This window comes from Equus caballus, chromosome 14 (genome assembly GCF_041296265.1).
Source record: "Equus caballus isolate H_3958 breed thoroughbred chromosome 14, TB-T2T, whole genome shotgun sequence".
Taxonomy (NCBI): Eukaryota; Metazoa; Chordata; class Mammalia; order Perissodactyla; family Equidae; genus Equus; species Equus caballus.
In genome coordinates, this window is record NC_091697.1 from 35,371,243 (window position 1) to 35,384,705 (window position 13,463).

At 44.2% G+C, this 13,463-nt stretch overlaps 1 protein-coding gene across 1 annotated transcript in view; it reads right to left on the reverse strand.

The window, feature by feature from the left end:
- The window catches only part of ADRA1B (adrenoceptor alpha 1B), a 48,008-nt gene that overhangs the window by 14,822 nt on the left and 19,723 nt on the right, over positions 1–13,463 (reverse strand). The gene's annotated exons all lie outside the window — the stretch shown is intronic.

A 13,463-nucleotide genomic window follows, 5' to 3' on the forward strand; every position in this document is an offset into this window, starting at 1 on the left:
TGGGCCCCCGTTTCTTCGTGTATGAAATGAAGGTGTTGCATTAGCTACCAGGCCCCCTCCTGCTCCGATTCTAAGCTTTGTGTTCACCCCATTGTAAAGATTTTATTTTTCCTTTTTCTCCCCAAAGCCCCCCAGTACACAGTTGTGTATTTTTAGTTGTGGGTCCTTCTAGTTGTGGCATGTGGGACGCCATCTCAGCATGGCTTGATGAGTGGTGCCATGTCCACGCCCAGGATTTGAACTGGCAAAACCCTGGGCCACCGAAGCAGAGTGCGTGAACTTAACCACTCGGCCATGGGGCCGGCCCCTGTTCACACCATTTTAGAGGTGGGATGAAAATGAGGAGAGAAGGTACCAATATACCTGCAGCCAGAGTGTCTTTGAGCCTAGAACAAACAGGCTTTGCAACACTTGGTCCTTCCTTCTAAGGGGGCAGATGAAACTGCTGGTGGGCTGGCGGGCTGAGAGGCCTCATGCGTTTGGATGAAAGGCTCCCTGAGGGAACAGGGACAATGACTGGCCTTAGGGAATAAATGGTAAAATGCCCAGACTGGGCCACTTGGGCCCTTAGGCTCCGTGCAATGCCTTTCATCCCTTCCCTCAGCAGCTGTCCACTGATTCCCCAGCCCTCCTCTTTCTCACTCATCCCTCTGTTCTGTCCTTTGGCTGGTGTTAATCAAAACTTTTCCTTATTTCCAAACTGGTTTGCCAGGTTTGGGTTGGGCCTGGGAGTGCTGCGTCTCCTTTCCACTTGTGTGGCTCCTGAGACTGCCACATCTCGGGGCCATGTTTTCCTTGTCGCCTGCAGGTAGAGTTTCTCGACCACAGAGTGAGTGATGCCAGCCCGCTGTCTCCAGGCTGTCTTGTCTTCTCGCCAGAGCCCTCTCCTGCCTTTTCACTTCCTGAGAGCCAGGCACATCGCTGGTATCATGAATATTGTATAATGAGATGATTAGTCTTTGCTGCTGAATACATGCCGCTCTCCAGATCTTAGCAAGTGGGGCTTTGTCTTGCTTCTCAGTCTAGGTCCAGTTAAGCATGCCATAAAATGACCCTGAAATTCCTGCCCTTTCTCGGAGCTTGAAGGCTCCTCACCACCAGGAAACTTAACAGGTGGATAATTCAGTGCTCAACTCAAAGACGGCCTGTAGGACAGAGAGCTGGCTGGGCTTGCTGCCACCATGCGAGAATGTTTGCTGAGAATTTCCATGAAGAAGGGACTGGAGGTGTGGAATATTTACCACCTATGCTATTTATATATGTGTAGCCCAGACGTCCACTGGGGGCCTTACTGCCCCTTGAGAGCTGAGTGAGATTGTCTTGAGTGTCCCTTTTCCATAACCCTGGGAAGTCCAGAGCCCTCCTTCAAAGTCTCTGCATTCCTGGAGTGGGACAGAAGGACTAACTTCGTTCCTCCTCTCCTGCTGCTTGGGCTCCATTTCCCTTGACAGCCTGCTCTGCTTATACCACCTTGAGGCAATGATTCCACAAGAGGACAATCACCCACACACAGCATTTGGAGCTCTACTTAATGCTGGGCTCCCTGAGGTCCTCCTTGTGCTCTCCCATCTCACTTCCTCTCTTCCCAGATTGCTCCAAGAGTTCCAAAATCATCTTCTTCTTTTTTTTTGCTGAGGAAGATTTGCCCTAAGCTAACATCTGTGCCAATCTTCCTCTATTTTTTAGTATGTGGGCCGCCAGCATAGCATGGCCACTAACAGAGCAGGATAGGCCTGCACCTGGGAACCGAACCTGGGCTGCTGAGGCAGAGTGTGCTAAACTTAATCATTAGGCCCTGGGGGCTGGCCCAAAATCTTGTTTTTTTTTTCAAGGTACGCATTTCTATTCTTCCTTTTGGTAGCTTTGCCATCAGCCTTGTTGAGGGAAATGGGGAGAAGAGAGACGGGGGTGGTGAGGGTGGAGGGTAGGTTTCCCCTTCCACCTTCAACTCTAACTAAGATATTTTCCCAAAGACAGTTCCTTTCCTCAAAGAAAATCTAGATTTTCTGAAAATACCATTTTCTCCACATCTTTCCATGTAAATCAATGCTCCCTTCTCAGTTTGATGTTAGTTTTTAGATTACAGCTCTCAGAGGAAAGTCCCCAGGTTTTGTTCCACTTTATAGCAAGTCTTTATTGAACATCTCCTGGGTACCTGGAACTGGCTTAGCACTTAATCCAGGAGGTTAATATTTGATTAGGGAAGCAAGGAGATTTCACTCATTATTTTATTCCGTCTCCACAAGCCTATGAGGTGAATACAATTATTATGCCCATGTTATGGATGAAAAAACTATGGCTTGCAGTGATTAAGGAAATTGCTCAAGATTACATAGTGGTAGAGACAATATTCAATTCCAGGCCTGACCTCAGAGCAACTGATCTTTCTGCTACCTCAAGGCTGATTCCCACAGACTGGAGACTTGTCACTTCCCCGGAAGTTTCGGTTGGAGATGCCTAGAAGAAAACCAGGAGGTGCTGGTTACAGTAGGATGGAGAGATGTGCGTGGGTGCTAGTTTGGGAAGGAGATGCTATTTGACATCGCCACTTTCAGAGAAGTTCCCTGCAAAATGGATTCCATCTTCATACGTTTTGAGGAGACAGAAGCTGGAAGGGCGGGGCATTGCACCCCCTTTGTGGGTGAGGCTGCAGTGGCAACAGGGCAAGTGTGTTTCAGAGGGCTGGTAACTTAGTTCATTTAGTTCCTGAGAGAGGAGGCCTGATGTCCTACACAGTGTCCTGATCACAAGGAAGGTGGAGAATGCGTGCTGACTCTCACGACAGTTAGAAATCGACTCAATCTTGATGGTGTTTTCAAAGAAAATACAGAAGATGGCAGTGATCTGAATTTAATAACAATAACAACAACAACAACAACAATAATAGCAGCAATCATCTATTGAGGGTTTATAGGCAGTAAGCACTGTATCTAACCCCTAGCATGCATAATCTCACTTAGTACCCAAAACAATTCTATGTGGGAGGTACGGGCATCATCTCCATTTTGAAAATGTTGAAACTGAGGCTTAGAAGAGAAGTAATTTGCTCTGAGTCATGGATCTATTAAGTATTAGGGTCTCATTACAACCCACAAGCTCCCGTCTCCCATCTTCTGCTGTTTTGACCTTGTGAGACGGACCACCAAGAAACCAAGGACTGAAAGGACATTTAAGAAAGTGGAGCAGATTCCACAGGGGCATGCACTGCACAAGGGGAAAAAGATGAGCCGGGTTGGCGTGCAAATATACTAGTTTCAGATGACTCATCTTCCCAGCCAAGTCCAGGAGGAACCATAATTATTTAGCATTGAAGTCATGCTTCTGCCATCTCCTGGCCTTGTGAAAGTAAGTCCTGGAGACCCAAGAAGGTGGAGGGAGAAGGGATGTTTAACTCACAAATTCTTCCATCATCTGCAGGTGGGTCGTGCCAAGAACAAAAGCAAGAGGATAGGGCAAAGTTCTCATAGGATGGAGAAAAAAAAAATAAATAGAGATCAAAAGATAAAATTAAGCCAGGCAATAAAAGGGCAGAACAGCCCTCTTTCCCATCACCACTCCTTCCTATATTCCTGACATGGACGTGGTGGCCTTGTGCAAAATGAGACCCCAAAGATGGCCCTGGATGGGTGGCAAGGTTCCAGCTCAAGAGGCCACCTGCATTCTTTGTGTATGTCTCACGGTGGTCTGGCAGCCCTGGCCTGTCCATGCAGATGGAGCTACATTCTCTGCTGGGTCATCTAACTAACAGGGCAATTCACTCAAGAATGCTAATTCCTCTGTCTACCTCCTTCCTTGCAGGCTGGGACCAGATGTTCCACCTCTCTAATTCTGCAAATGTCACTGAGCCTCGATGGATCATTATGAAAAATGGCCCCCATTACTGCCAGAAGCATGTGCTCAGGCCAAGGAGGGCTCCCAGAAAACTGTGCCGGGCATAGCAGCATTCATAGCAGATGCGTGGGCGAGGCCCTGGCCCTCATGCTCCCCTCCATCCTTGTCCTTATCCACTGCTCGTGACGGGAGGGGGTGGGCTGGGCTGGTGGACATTTGACTGATCTGGAAGGAGGCTTTCCAGATGATAAAGGAGCAGGATGTGCGCGGAGATAACGAAGAACACCAGTGTGTAAAGAAGTGCATTTGGCAGGAGGATCCTAGACTTGTTCTTCAGCGTCTGCTGAAGTGCACACATGGAGGCAGGCTGGTGCCGGGCCATCCCTCTGCTCTGAGGTTTGGAGGAGGACAGCACGACCTCAGGGGAGAGTCTTAACCTAGGTACCTCCCCCTCACATGGCAAATGCACCATTTTGGTGCCTGGGCATTTTATTCCAGCCTCTTCTAATCTGGTTCCGTATGCTGCAGGATTGTTAAAAAGAACAGTCTGGTTAAACCAGCATTTGACTGGGTTTATTAGTCCTGCTTTTAATTTTAAAGTTGTTGATGTATCAATCCTCTAGCAAGCACAGGAGTTCCTAATGGTGGCTGTGAACCCCTGAAAATGAAGGGGTTACTGGATATACATACGTGCATTTTCTGTGTGGCTGCTTCATAGCTTCCATCAGCTTCTCAAAGGGGCCCATGTACCAAAAAAAAGGATAAGAACCATTGATTTAAAGAAAATCAATCTTTCAATCAGGAACTGTGTTGCTTGCGTGCTGTAAAGAGCACGAATAAGCTCAGAAGTCGGGGCTTCATTTCTCTAATGAATAATACAATTTAATAGTGCCCCAGGTTGGTGATGATGCAAAGTAAATGAGCATTCATACCCTGATGGTGAGAATACAAATTGGGATATGCTTTCTGGAGGGCAATTGGGTAATATGACTCTGAGATCTTAGAATTTTACGTATTTAGTTACCCTGCAATTAAAATTCTAAGAATTTATCTTAGTGGTAAAAGGTGCTTGCTCTGGAGTCATTATCTATGTCACCATGGGCAAGTTACTTAAACTCTCGAGGCCTCAGTTTCCACATCTGTAAAATGGAGGTAATATTATTTGTCCATGGGATTCTTGGGAGGGTTAAACTAGATAATACATATAAAACACTAAGTACAGCACCTGAGACATAATAAGTACTCAATAATGTTAGTGATTATTATTTAGATACAAGGCTTTTATTGCCACATGACTTATCATAACTCAAAATTGGAAACAATCCCAAATATCCAACATAAGCGATTGGTTTAATGATCCGTACAACTCAACTATTAAAGATTAAATTAGTGAATATGACTGGAAAAATGCTCATAATGTATCAAAAGACAAAGAGCAAGTGACGAAATAGTATAAATATGCATTAAATATTTCAGTGGCTCTGTTTGGAGGATGGCTTTTTATTATCTTCTTTTGTTTTTCTGTATCTTCTACATTTTCTACAACGAGCATGTATAACTTCTTGCAATAAGACAAAACTAACCCAATAAATGTTACTTTTTAAAAAAAGGACGACTAAACTTAGTTGAGGTCGTTTCTGTGAAGTTCCTTTCCTCATGTCTAAAATGAAAGTTTTACGTTCTTCCCTTCTTGAGATGCTGGGAACTCAAACAAAAGGGCGAGGGCGACCGTGCTTTGTGACAGGTGATGCCTGGCACGTGTGGAAAAGCAGCAGGTTGTCAACCCGAGGAACTGTCACAAAATAATCTGCATTGTAATGCAGGGACCGTGGAGACCCAACTATCTGGGCTAAACGCTGTTATGATTAACTCTGGGGAGCTTGGTATAGATTTAGGATGAAAGGTACAGGGACTTCCAGCTACGAAAATTGGTCAGCAGTCAGGAGCCCAAGTTTAATCTCTTGAAACTGATGGGCAAGTGTGGCCATGCTTACTAATTAGGCAGCGGCAATGTAATTGATCAAATCAACGCCCTTCATGACGCAAAGCCAAAGAACCCAGGGACAGCTTGAGCTTGGATGAGCTTCCAGAAAGCCGGAGAACATGAGTCGCTCTCCCAGCGATGTTAACCTGGTTAACCTAGATTGCTTTGTTAATTGCAGGCTCCTCTCTCAATAACGGATAATACAGTGATGCAATGTGGCTCCCTTGTGCCCCATGTGGCCAGACTCTGGGTTGGGCAATTTAAATTTGTGCTCATTCATTTCTTTCTTGGATTTACAGCAAGCATTAAACTTCATCAGGCTTAAAGTGCTCTTGCTTTCTGGAAAGAAGCAAAGTGACAGCCAGGATCCCCATTTCACTTATGAGTAGCTTTCCTGTTTATTTGAAAGTCAGTGTATTAAAAAAGAATGTAAAAGGGGAGCGATTAGAAGAAATGGCGCTTATTGCAGCAACCAAGTATTGAGAACAACATTTTCAATTTATTTAGTACAGAACAAAGAAAGAAAAGCAGGAGAGAGGCGTCTTTGGATGAGTGAAATGAGCATGGGATACGGAGGCAGACAGAGCTGGTGCCCAGCTCAGCTCTTGTCACTTATGAGCCCTGAGAACTTGGGCTAATTATTTTACTTTTCCAAGCCTTGGTTTTTTTATTTGTACAATGGAGAGGATGATACCATCCTCAAAGGTTTGTGAAGATTGAATAACGCACTGAAACACCCAGCTCAGCACCGGGGACATAATAATTACTCAGTAAATATTAGTTCTCTGTCATTGTCTCGTCCCCTGAACAAAGTCCTGAAACCATGTCTTCATTCTATGTTGCAAACTCATGTATCCTAGTTCTGCTGTCTGTGCCCCTGGATTTCCAGATTGTTCTTCTAGGCAAATGCAACTTACAGTCTTTCCAGAACTTGCACCACATGATTCTTAAGAGGGCGGTTTAACAGAGTCTGGTATTGGGAATTTATGTCAAGTTTGAAAAAGCATATTCAATATTATACTATTTTTTTTTTTTTTTGAGGAAGATTAGCCCTGAGCTAACATCTGCTGCCAATCCTCCTCTTTTTGCTGAGGAAGACTGGCCCCGAGCTAACATCCGTGCCCATCTTCCTCTACTTTATACGTGGGATGCCTACCACAGCATGGCATGCCAAGCGGTGCCATGTCGGCACCTGGGATCCGAACCGGCGAACCCTGGGCCACTGAAGCAGAACGTGGGCACTTAACTTCTGCGCCACCAGGCCAGCCCCTATACTATAATTTTTTATGTGAAAACCCTGTTGCTTCAGAATACCTATCACAGAATACAAAGCTCATATTTTCTTGGCTAGTGGTCTAAGAATCTCTGATTGCAGACGGCATGTGACTTTCAGTTTAGAAAAAGGGGTCATGGGTTAAAGCAAGACTGAGAAAATTGATTTACAGAATGTCATTCTGGCAAAATACACTTGGAATGCCAGAGAGTGACTGGAAGGGGGCCTAGAGGAAGCTTGGGGGATGTGGATAACCTTTTCTTTCGTGTTCTCGGTGCTGCTTATAGGGGTGTGTCCACTCTGTGAAGCCTGGTAGGGCCCTGTCCTCATGGTTGGTGCACTTTTCTGCATGTATGTCACACTCCAATAAAAACTTTAAAGAATAATAAGTGGCACTTACTTCACACACATTCAGTATGCGATGGGACAAGGCCTGAAGATGTCTCACGTCAACTCATTAAGGAAGGCAGGGACTTTTCAGTAAATCCTAGACCACACTTTTTCCTGGATAGTCTCCATTTTTATACATAAGAACAGAGCATAATCCCAAGCCATGGTCAGCTCTCTCCTGGACCACCGCTGCAGCTTCCTGAGTGGGCTCCCTGCCTCCACTCTTGAGCCTCTCCATCCATTCTCTATGTATCCACAGAGGTCTTTAAAAACCATAAACCAGATTATATTATTTCCTTTTCTAAAACCTCCAATGACTTTCTTTTTTTTTAAAGATTTTATTTTTCCTTTTTCTCCCCAAAGCCCCCCGGTACATAGTTGTGTATTTTTAGTTATGGGTCCTCCTACTTGTGGCATGTGGGAAGCCGCCTCAGCGTGGCTTGATGAGCAGTGCTATGTCCGCACTCAGGATCGGAACCGGCGAAACCCTGGGCCGCCGAAGCAGAGTGCAAACTTAACGACTCAGCCACGGGGCCGCCCCCCTCCAATGACTTTCTACTGCACTTAGAGAAAACTCTAAACTCTTTATCATGACCGAGAAGCTCGAACAAAATGTTCATGCTATCTTTCTGTCTGACATCATCTGTCACCTCTCTCCTCTTTCTCTTCGCTCCAGCACTCCAGCTGCCATTTTCCTGTCCCTCTCTGGTACACCACCTCATTTTATTTCTTTCCTGGTATTTACAACGATCTGATATCATACTGTTTATTTACATATGTCCTATTCGCCCACGCCCACCCCCTAAGAATGGAAGCTTCCTGAAGGAGGAGGCTTTGCCATCTCCTTCACTCTCGGATCTGCGGTGCCTACAAGACAGCCTGAAACACAGTAGGTACTTCAGAGGTGTGTGGCTGTGTGATCTTTATAAGCCTCTCAATCTTTGAACTTCAATTTCTACATCTGGAAAATTAGGCTAATAATAAGCCTCTCCTCCCACCCCCAGGGTTGTAAGATTACAGGAGATAATGTGTGTCAGGCCCTTCACACAGCGCCTGGCACGTTGTACAAATAGTGGCTGGACTCCCCGGGTGCTAATTGCAAGGCTTTATTATCTTACGCCCACTAGAGACCTCCGATTCATTTATCATGAGAAAGCAATCATCTTTTATTAGGGACTCTTTGACAAAATGTAACATGACATGTCGAGAGACCAGGTTTCCCATTATTCTGAGTTTTTTTGGTCTAAGTGTTATCCATTCTCTGTAAGATGTATGATTATCGACTGATTAACAGAGGCCTCGTGCTACTTCGATCATTCTTCAAAAGACAGGGCAGATGGAATTTGTACTTAGAAGAATGAGCAGCCTGTAGGACACTGCAACACGGTCAGACATGTAAGAAACGAAGACACAGGAGCATGACACTCATGCCAGGAGATGGTGGCCGGTGAGAAAGCAGACTGCCAAGGCTTTCCGCTCTGATGAATGGGACCATTTGTTCCTGGGGCATCCTGAGTAAATGAGTATCTTTAGGAGGGTTTTTTTTTGTAAAAAAAAGAAACAAAAAAAACCTGCTAGAAAGGCTCAGAGGGAACAAGACCTGTCTGCTTTAAGAAGTTCGCAAAGGTAAAAGTTCGCATCTTTATAAGATAGTGATGTAAAGAAAAGGACAAATCTCGGGTAAGGAACCTCATTGCATGACAAAGAGGTACTGATTTGAAAGGAAGAGAGAATCTAGAAAAATAAAATTGGGGAGCGAGAGTCAGAGAGAGAGAGAGAGAGAATGAATGAGAATGAGAGCCAATTGTGGTAGTAAGTCAATCACCCAGTAATAATATACTGATGGAAGAAAATCATCACAGAATTTTAGCTACAAAGTGAGAAAGTGTTCCATTGTGTTCTTTTTCTATTTCATCTTTTTTTTCTTGTGATCTAGGGAAAAAAAGATTGAAAAAAAATGGGGGAAAAATCAAATCGAAAGCAAATTTCTTCCTGTCCCCAAACCCTGAAAAAAAAAAATCCCCTTAAGTAGGTCACACGCAGCATCCTCAATCATCTGGGCAGAGGCACAGGCTACAGGAAGCATAAAAGAATTTCAAGGCGTTACCTAGATAGACCTGGTTAGTGAAAGGTGATGACAGCTGACACGGAGAAGAAATCATCCAACTAACAACTTTTAATCAGGTTGGGGCTAGGGAATTAGGGACCTTCAGCTCTGGGCTCCTTCAGCAGGAAAGCCAGAGGAAGCAGCCCTGTGGGGGTATTTTTAGCTCTGGAGAGTTCAAGGCTAGGCAAAGTTTAAAAGTAAGTTTGTTTTCCCTGGGAAAATATAAGAGACCAACTAACAAAGTATCTGATTATACTTGGTTTATTTCTTTGAAACTTGCTCTTTATTATATTTCTCTTTATCCCCCACTGAGATGATCTAATTTATGTTTTTATTTTAACAAAGAGAGCTTTAAAAATTGTTAATTACACATGTAATAAATGAACATTTCTTCTTTGTAACATTAAGAACATACTTTTTGTCCACTGCCCCCAATTCCAGGCCCTTCCTTCAGAGGTAGCTAGTGTTATCTTTTTGGTGCATAATCTTCTAGGTTTTTTCCTATGCATTTTCCTACATTTACTCATAGAAAATAGAATATTTGAGCTTTTTAATTTTTATTGTAATATTTATACTATAGGCAACTCTCTGAAACTTGCTTTTTTTACTCGCCTCAAAGATTTGTCTTCAAGATCTTTCTTAATTAGTATACAGGTCTAATCCATTCTTTCCAACTGCTGTATCAAAGTCCACTGTGCGCATGTGTCAGGGTTTACTTCCTCACTCACCGACAGATGCACTTATAGGCTGTTTCCCAATTAAAAGAGTATTTTTTTTTTTTTTTTTAGAAAATAACAGCTTTGTTGAGACATATCACATACACTAAAATTCACCCTTTTATAGAGTACAATTAGTGGTTTTAAGTATACTCACAGAGTTACACAACCATCACCACTACCTAATTCCAGAAGATTTTCATCACCCTCAAAAGAAACCCAGTGCCCATTTGCAGTCAATCTCGTTGACCCCTCTCCTCAGCCTCTGGCAACCACTAATTTACTTTCTCTCCCTGCGGATTTGCCTATTCTGGACATTTCACGCAACGGAATCACACAATATGTGACCTTTCTGTTTGGCTTATTTCCCTCAGAGTACCCTTTTCAAGGTTCATCCATGTTGTGGCACGTCTTGGTACTTCGTTCTTTTCTTTCGGCTGAATAATATTCCATTGTACATATTCATCAGATTTGTTTACCCATTTTTCAGCTGATGGGAATTTGGGTTATTTCTGCTTTCTGGCTATTATGAATAATGCTGCTATGAACAATTGTATACAAGTTTTGTGTGAGCGTGTGTTTTCAGTTCCCTTGGGTATGTATCAGGAGTGCGACGCTGGGTCATCAGGCAACTCTATGTTTAATTTTTTGAGGAACTGCCAAACTATTTTCCAAAGTGGCTGCATCACTTTACATTGCCACGAACGTATTTTTTTTAAACAAGAAAGAACATACACACGGCGCAAACGGATGTGTTTATTCTCTCAAGACATCATTATCCACCATGTCTGGAGCAAGCTGAGAACACACTGACTCAGCGTTGTCCAACGGAACTTTCTGCAATGAGGAAAATATTCCAACTCTGTGCTGTCCGACGCGGTAGTCACTAGTCATGGGTGGCTACTGAACACTTGAGATGTGACTACTGTGACTGAGGAATTGAATTTTAATAAATCTAAATTTGATTGGCCTCATGTGGCCAGCGGCTACTGTATTGGACAGCAGAGTCCTTATTCTCTCCTGTTTGTAAGAACTCACAGTTCCCCAAAAGGTTGCCTTAAAGATACTGGAAAAGTACCTTGCAGCTCCAAATTAGGTCTTGTTGCAGACATCACAGAGAAGAAATTCAGAGGCTGCGATGCCTTAAATCAGAACTGCACCACATGGAAATTCACGTAACTCCCCCTTTTTAAGGATGTGTTTGGAAAATTGGCACTTCATGCATCTCCTTTATGTTTTCAGCTCTCTTGGTTTAAAGAACTGTATCGTTTTGTTTCTTAGTACAAGAGTAATACATATTCACCACAGAGAAGCAGGAGAAGAAAATAAAAATGGCCACAGGTAATTATTGTTAATATCTTAGTGTGTGCGTGTGTGCACACACGCATGTGGGTACATGTGTGTATACACGGAGTTCATCTATTTTTCAGCTTTGTGGACAGGAGCAGAAGTGACACTGGAACCAGTCTTGTTCCTTCCTCACAGTTCCTCCTCATAGCTCCTGTGACAAGATTTGATTCACTTACTGAGTCCTCACTGTGCGCCAGACCTGTGCTGCGTGAGACCCAGTCTCCCATGGGAGATGGACATCAAAACCCCATTCCAGCCCAGCGTGACAAGGTTCTGATAGGGGTGGAGTGAGAAGAGAGAAAGCACAGGACGGGAGTAGCCACAGCCTGAGGAACTGTGGAAGGCTGCAAGGGGGAGGTGACATTTGAGCTGGACATCTGAATTGGAAGAATTCATGACACAGAGAAGAGGGCGGGGAGCATCGCAGGCAGAGGGGACAAGGTGTGCAAAGGGTTAGGACCTGAATGAGCCAGGTGTGTTCAGGGAAGGCAGACTGCTCCTGTGTGGCTGGAAGGGTGACAGCATGGGTCACTTGTGGCTTTCTGCTTTATTGTCATTTAATTTTCCTATTAGTCTGATGAGATAAGTAAAACGTCATCCCCATTTTATAGGCAGAAAGTGGGAGCTGAGATGAAGTAATTTGCCCAAGCTTGCACAGTGAGTGAGGGGCAGAGCTGGGATTCCGGTGTGTCGATCACAAAGCTTAGTCTTGAGAGATGAGGTGGGTTGGAGCCCAAGTACAAAGACCAATTTTCTGCCTTGCTCAGGAATGCAGAAGTTACCCCGTGGGTAGTTCAGCAGGATCCTGGCGTGACCGGATTTACGTTTTAGGAAGGTCACTGTGGCAGCAATGCAAAGACAGTTTTGGAAAGAGTTCAACCCACACTGTAAATAGGTCAGCAGTTTACCTGGGACTGAATCACTCTCTCTACACACACACACACACACACAGCTTCAAAGACAGGCGCCTCTGGGAATCCACCACTTTTTGTTTCTCTCTCCCTTCCTAAATGAAAATCCATAGCAGCAGATGAAGTTCTGTGTTTATTCCAGACCATGGATGAAGAAGATTGGGAGGGAAGGGACACAGCTCCTTGCTGGGGGATCTTGGAGAAAACACTTCCACGTGGCCTGTTTCCTCTCCTGTAAAATGAACTTCTTGGCATTTCCGTCTTTAAGTGCCCTTTCCATTTTTAACATCGCCCGGCTCTTAAGAGCAGCGGGACCTATTCAGGCGTTTCACTGTGGCCGCACACCATGATTTTTGGAGAGCTAAGACAGTCGCTGATTGGCTGCCTCAGAGCACTTCCTGCACGAGACCAGAGAGCTGGTTTTCCCAGCATCACTGAAGACATAACAGAATCTTCTTTTGTTTTCAGGCTAGGCCAATGGCAGCAAATAACCTAATTAGGACCTCACAAGCAGCTTGCCCAGTGAAAGCTAATTTAATTAGGGTCTTATTAGTTGTTATAACTACTTTTTAATGAAGCTTTATTACATTCAACTACGCAGATCCCAAGCAATTGTATTAAATGTTGGCAAACAACCGATTAGTCTTTGATTTCACTTCTTTTTTGCATCGTTCCCACTTATCCTGATATTCAGATACCTGTAGTTCATTTTTTCTCTTCAAAGCCAGGTGCAACCTTGAAGGCATATTTTCCTTCTTTATCTCGCTTCCTATTTCTCTGGGATTCCCTGTCCACTGGCGTTGTATAGGAGCAATATGAGGGAGGGGAAAAGGCTCCTCAGTGGCCTTCCATATTCTCTAATATTTCCACCATTTCTCTCCCAAGCTGCCCAATTTTGAGG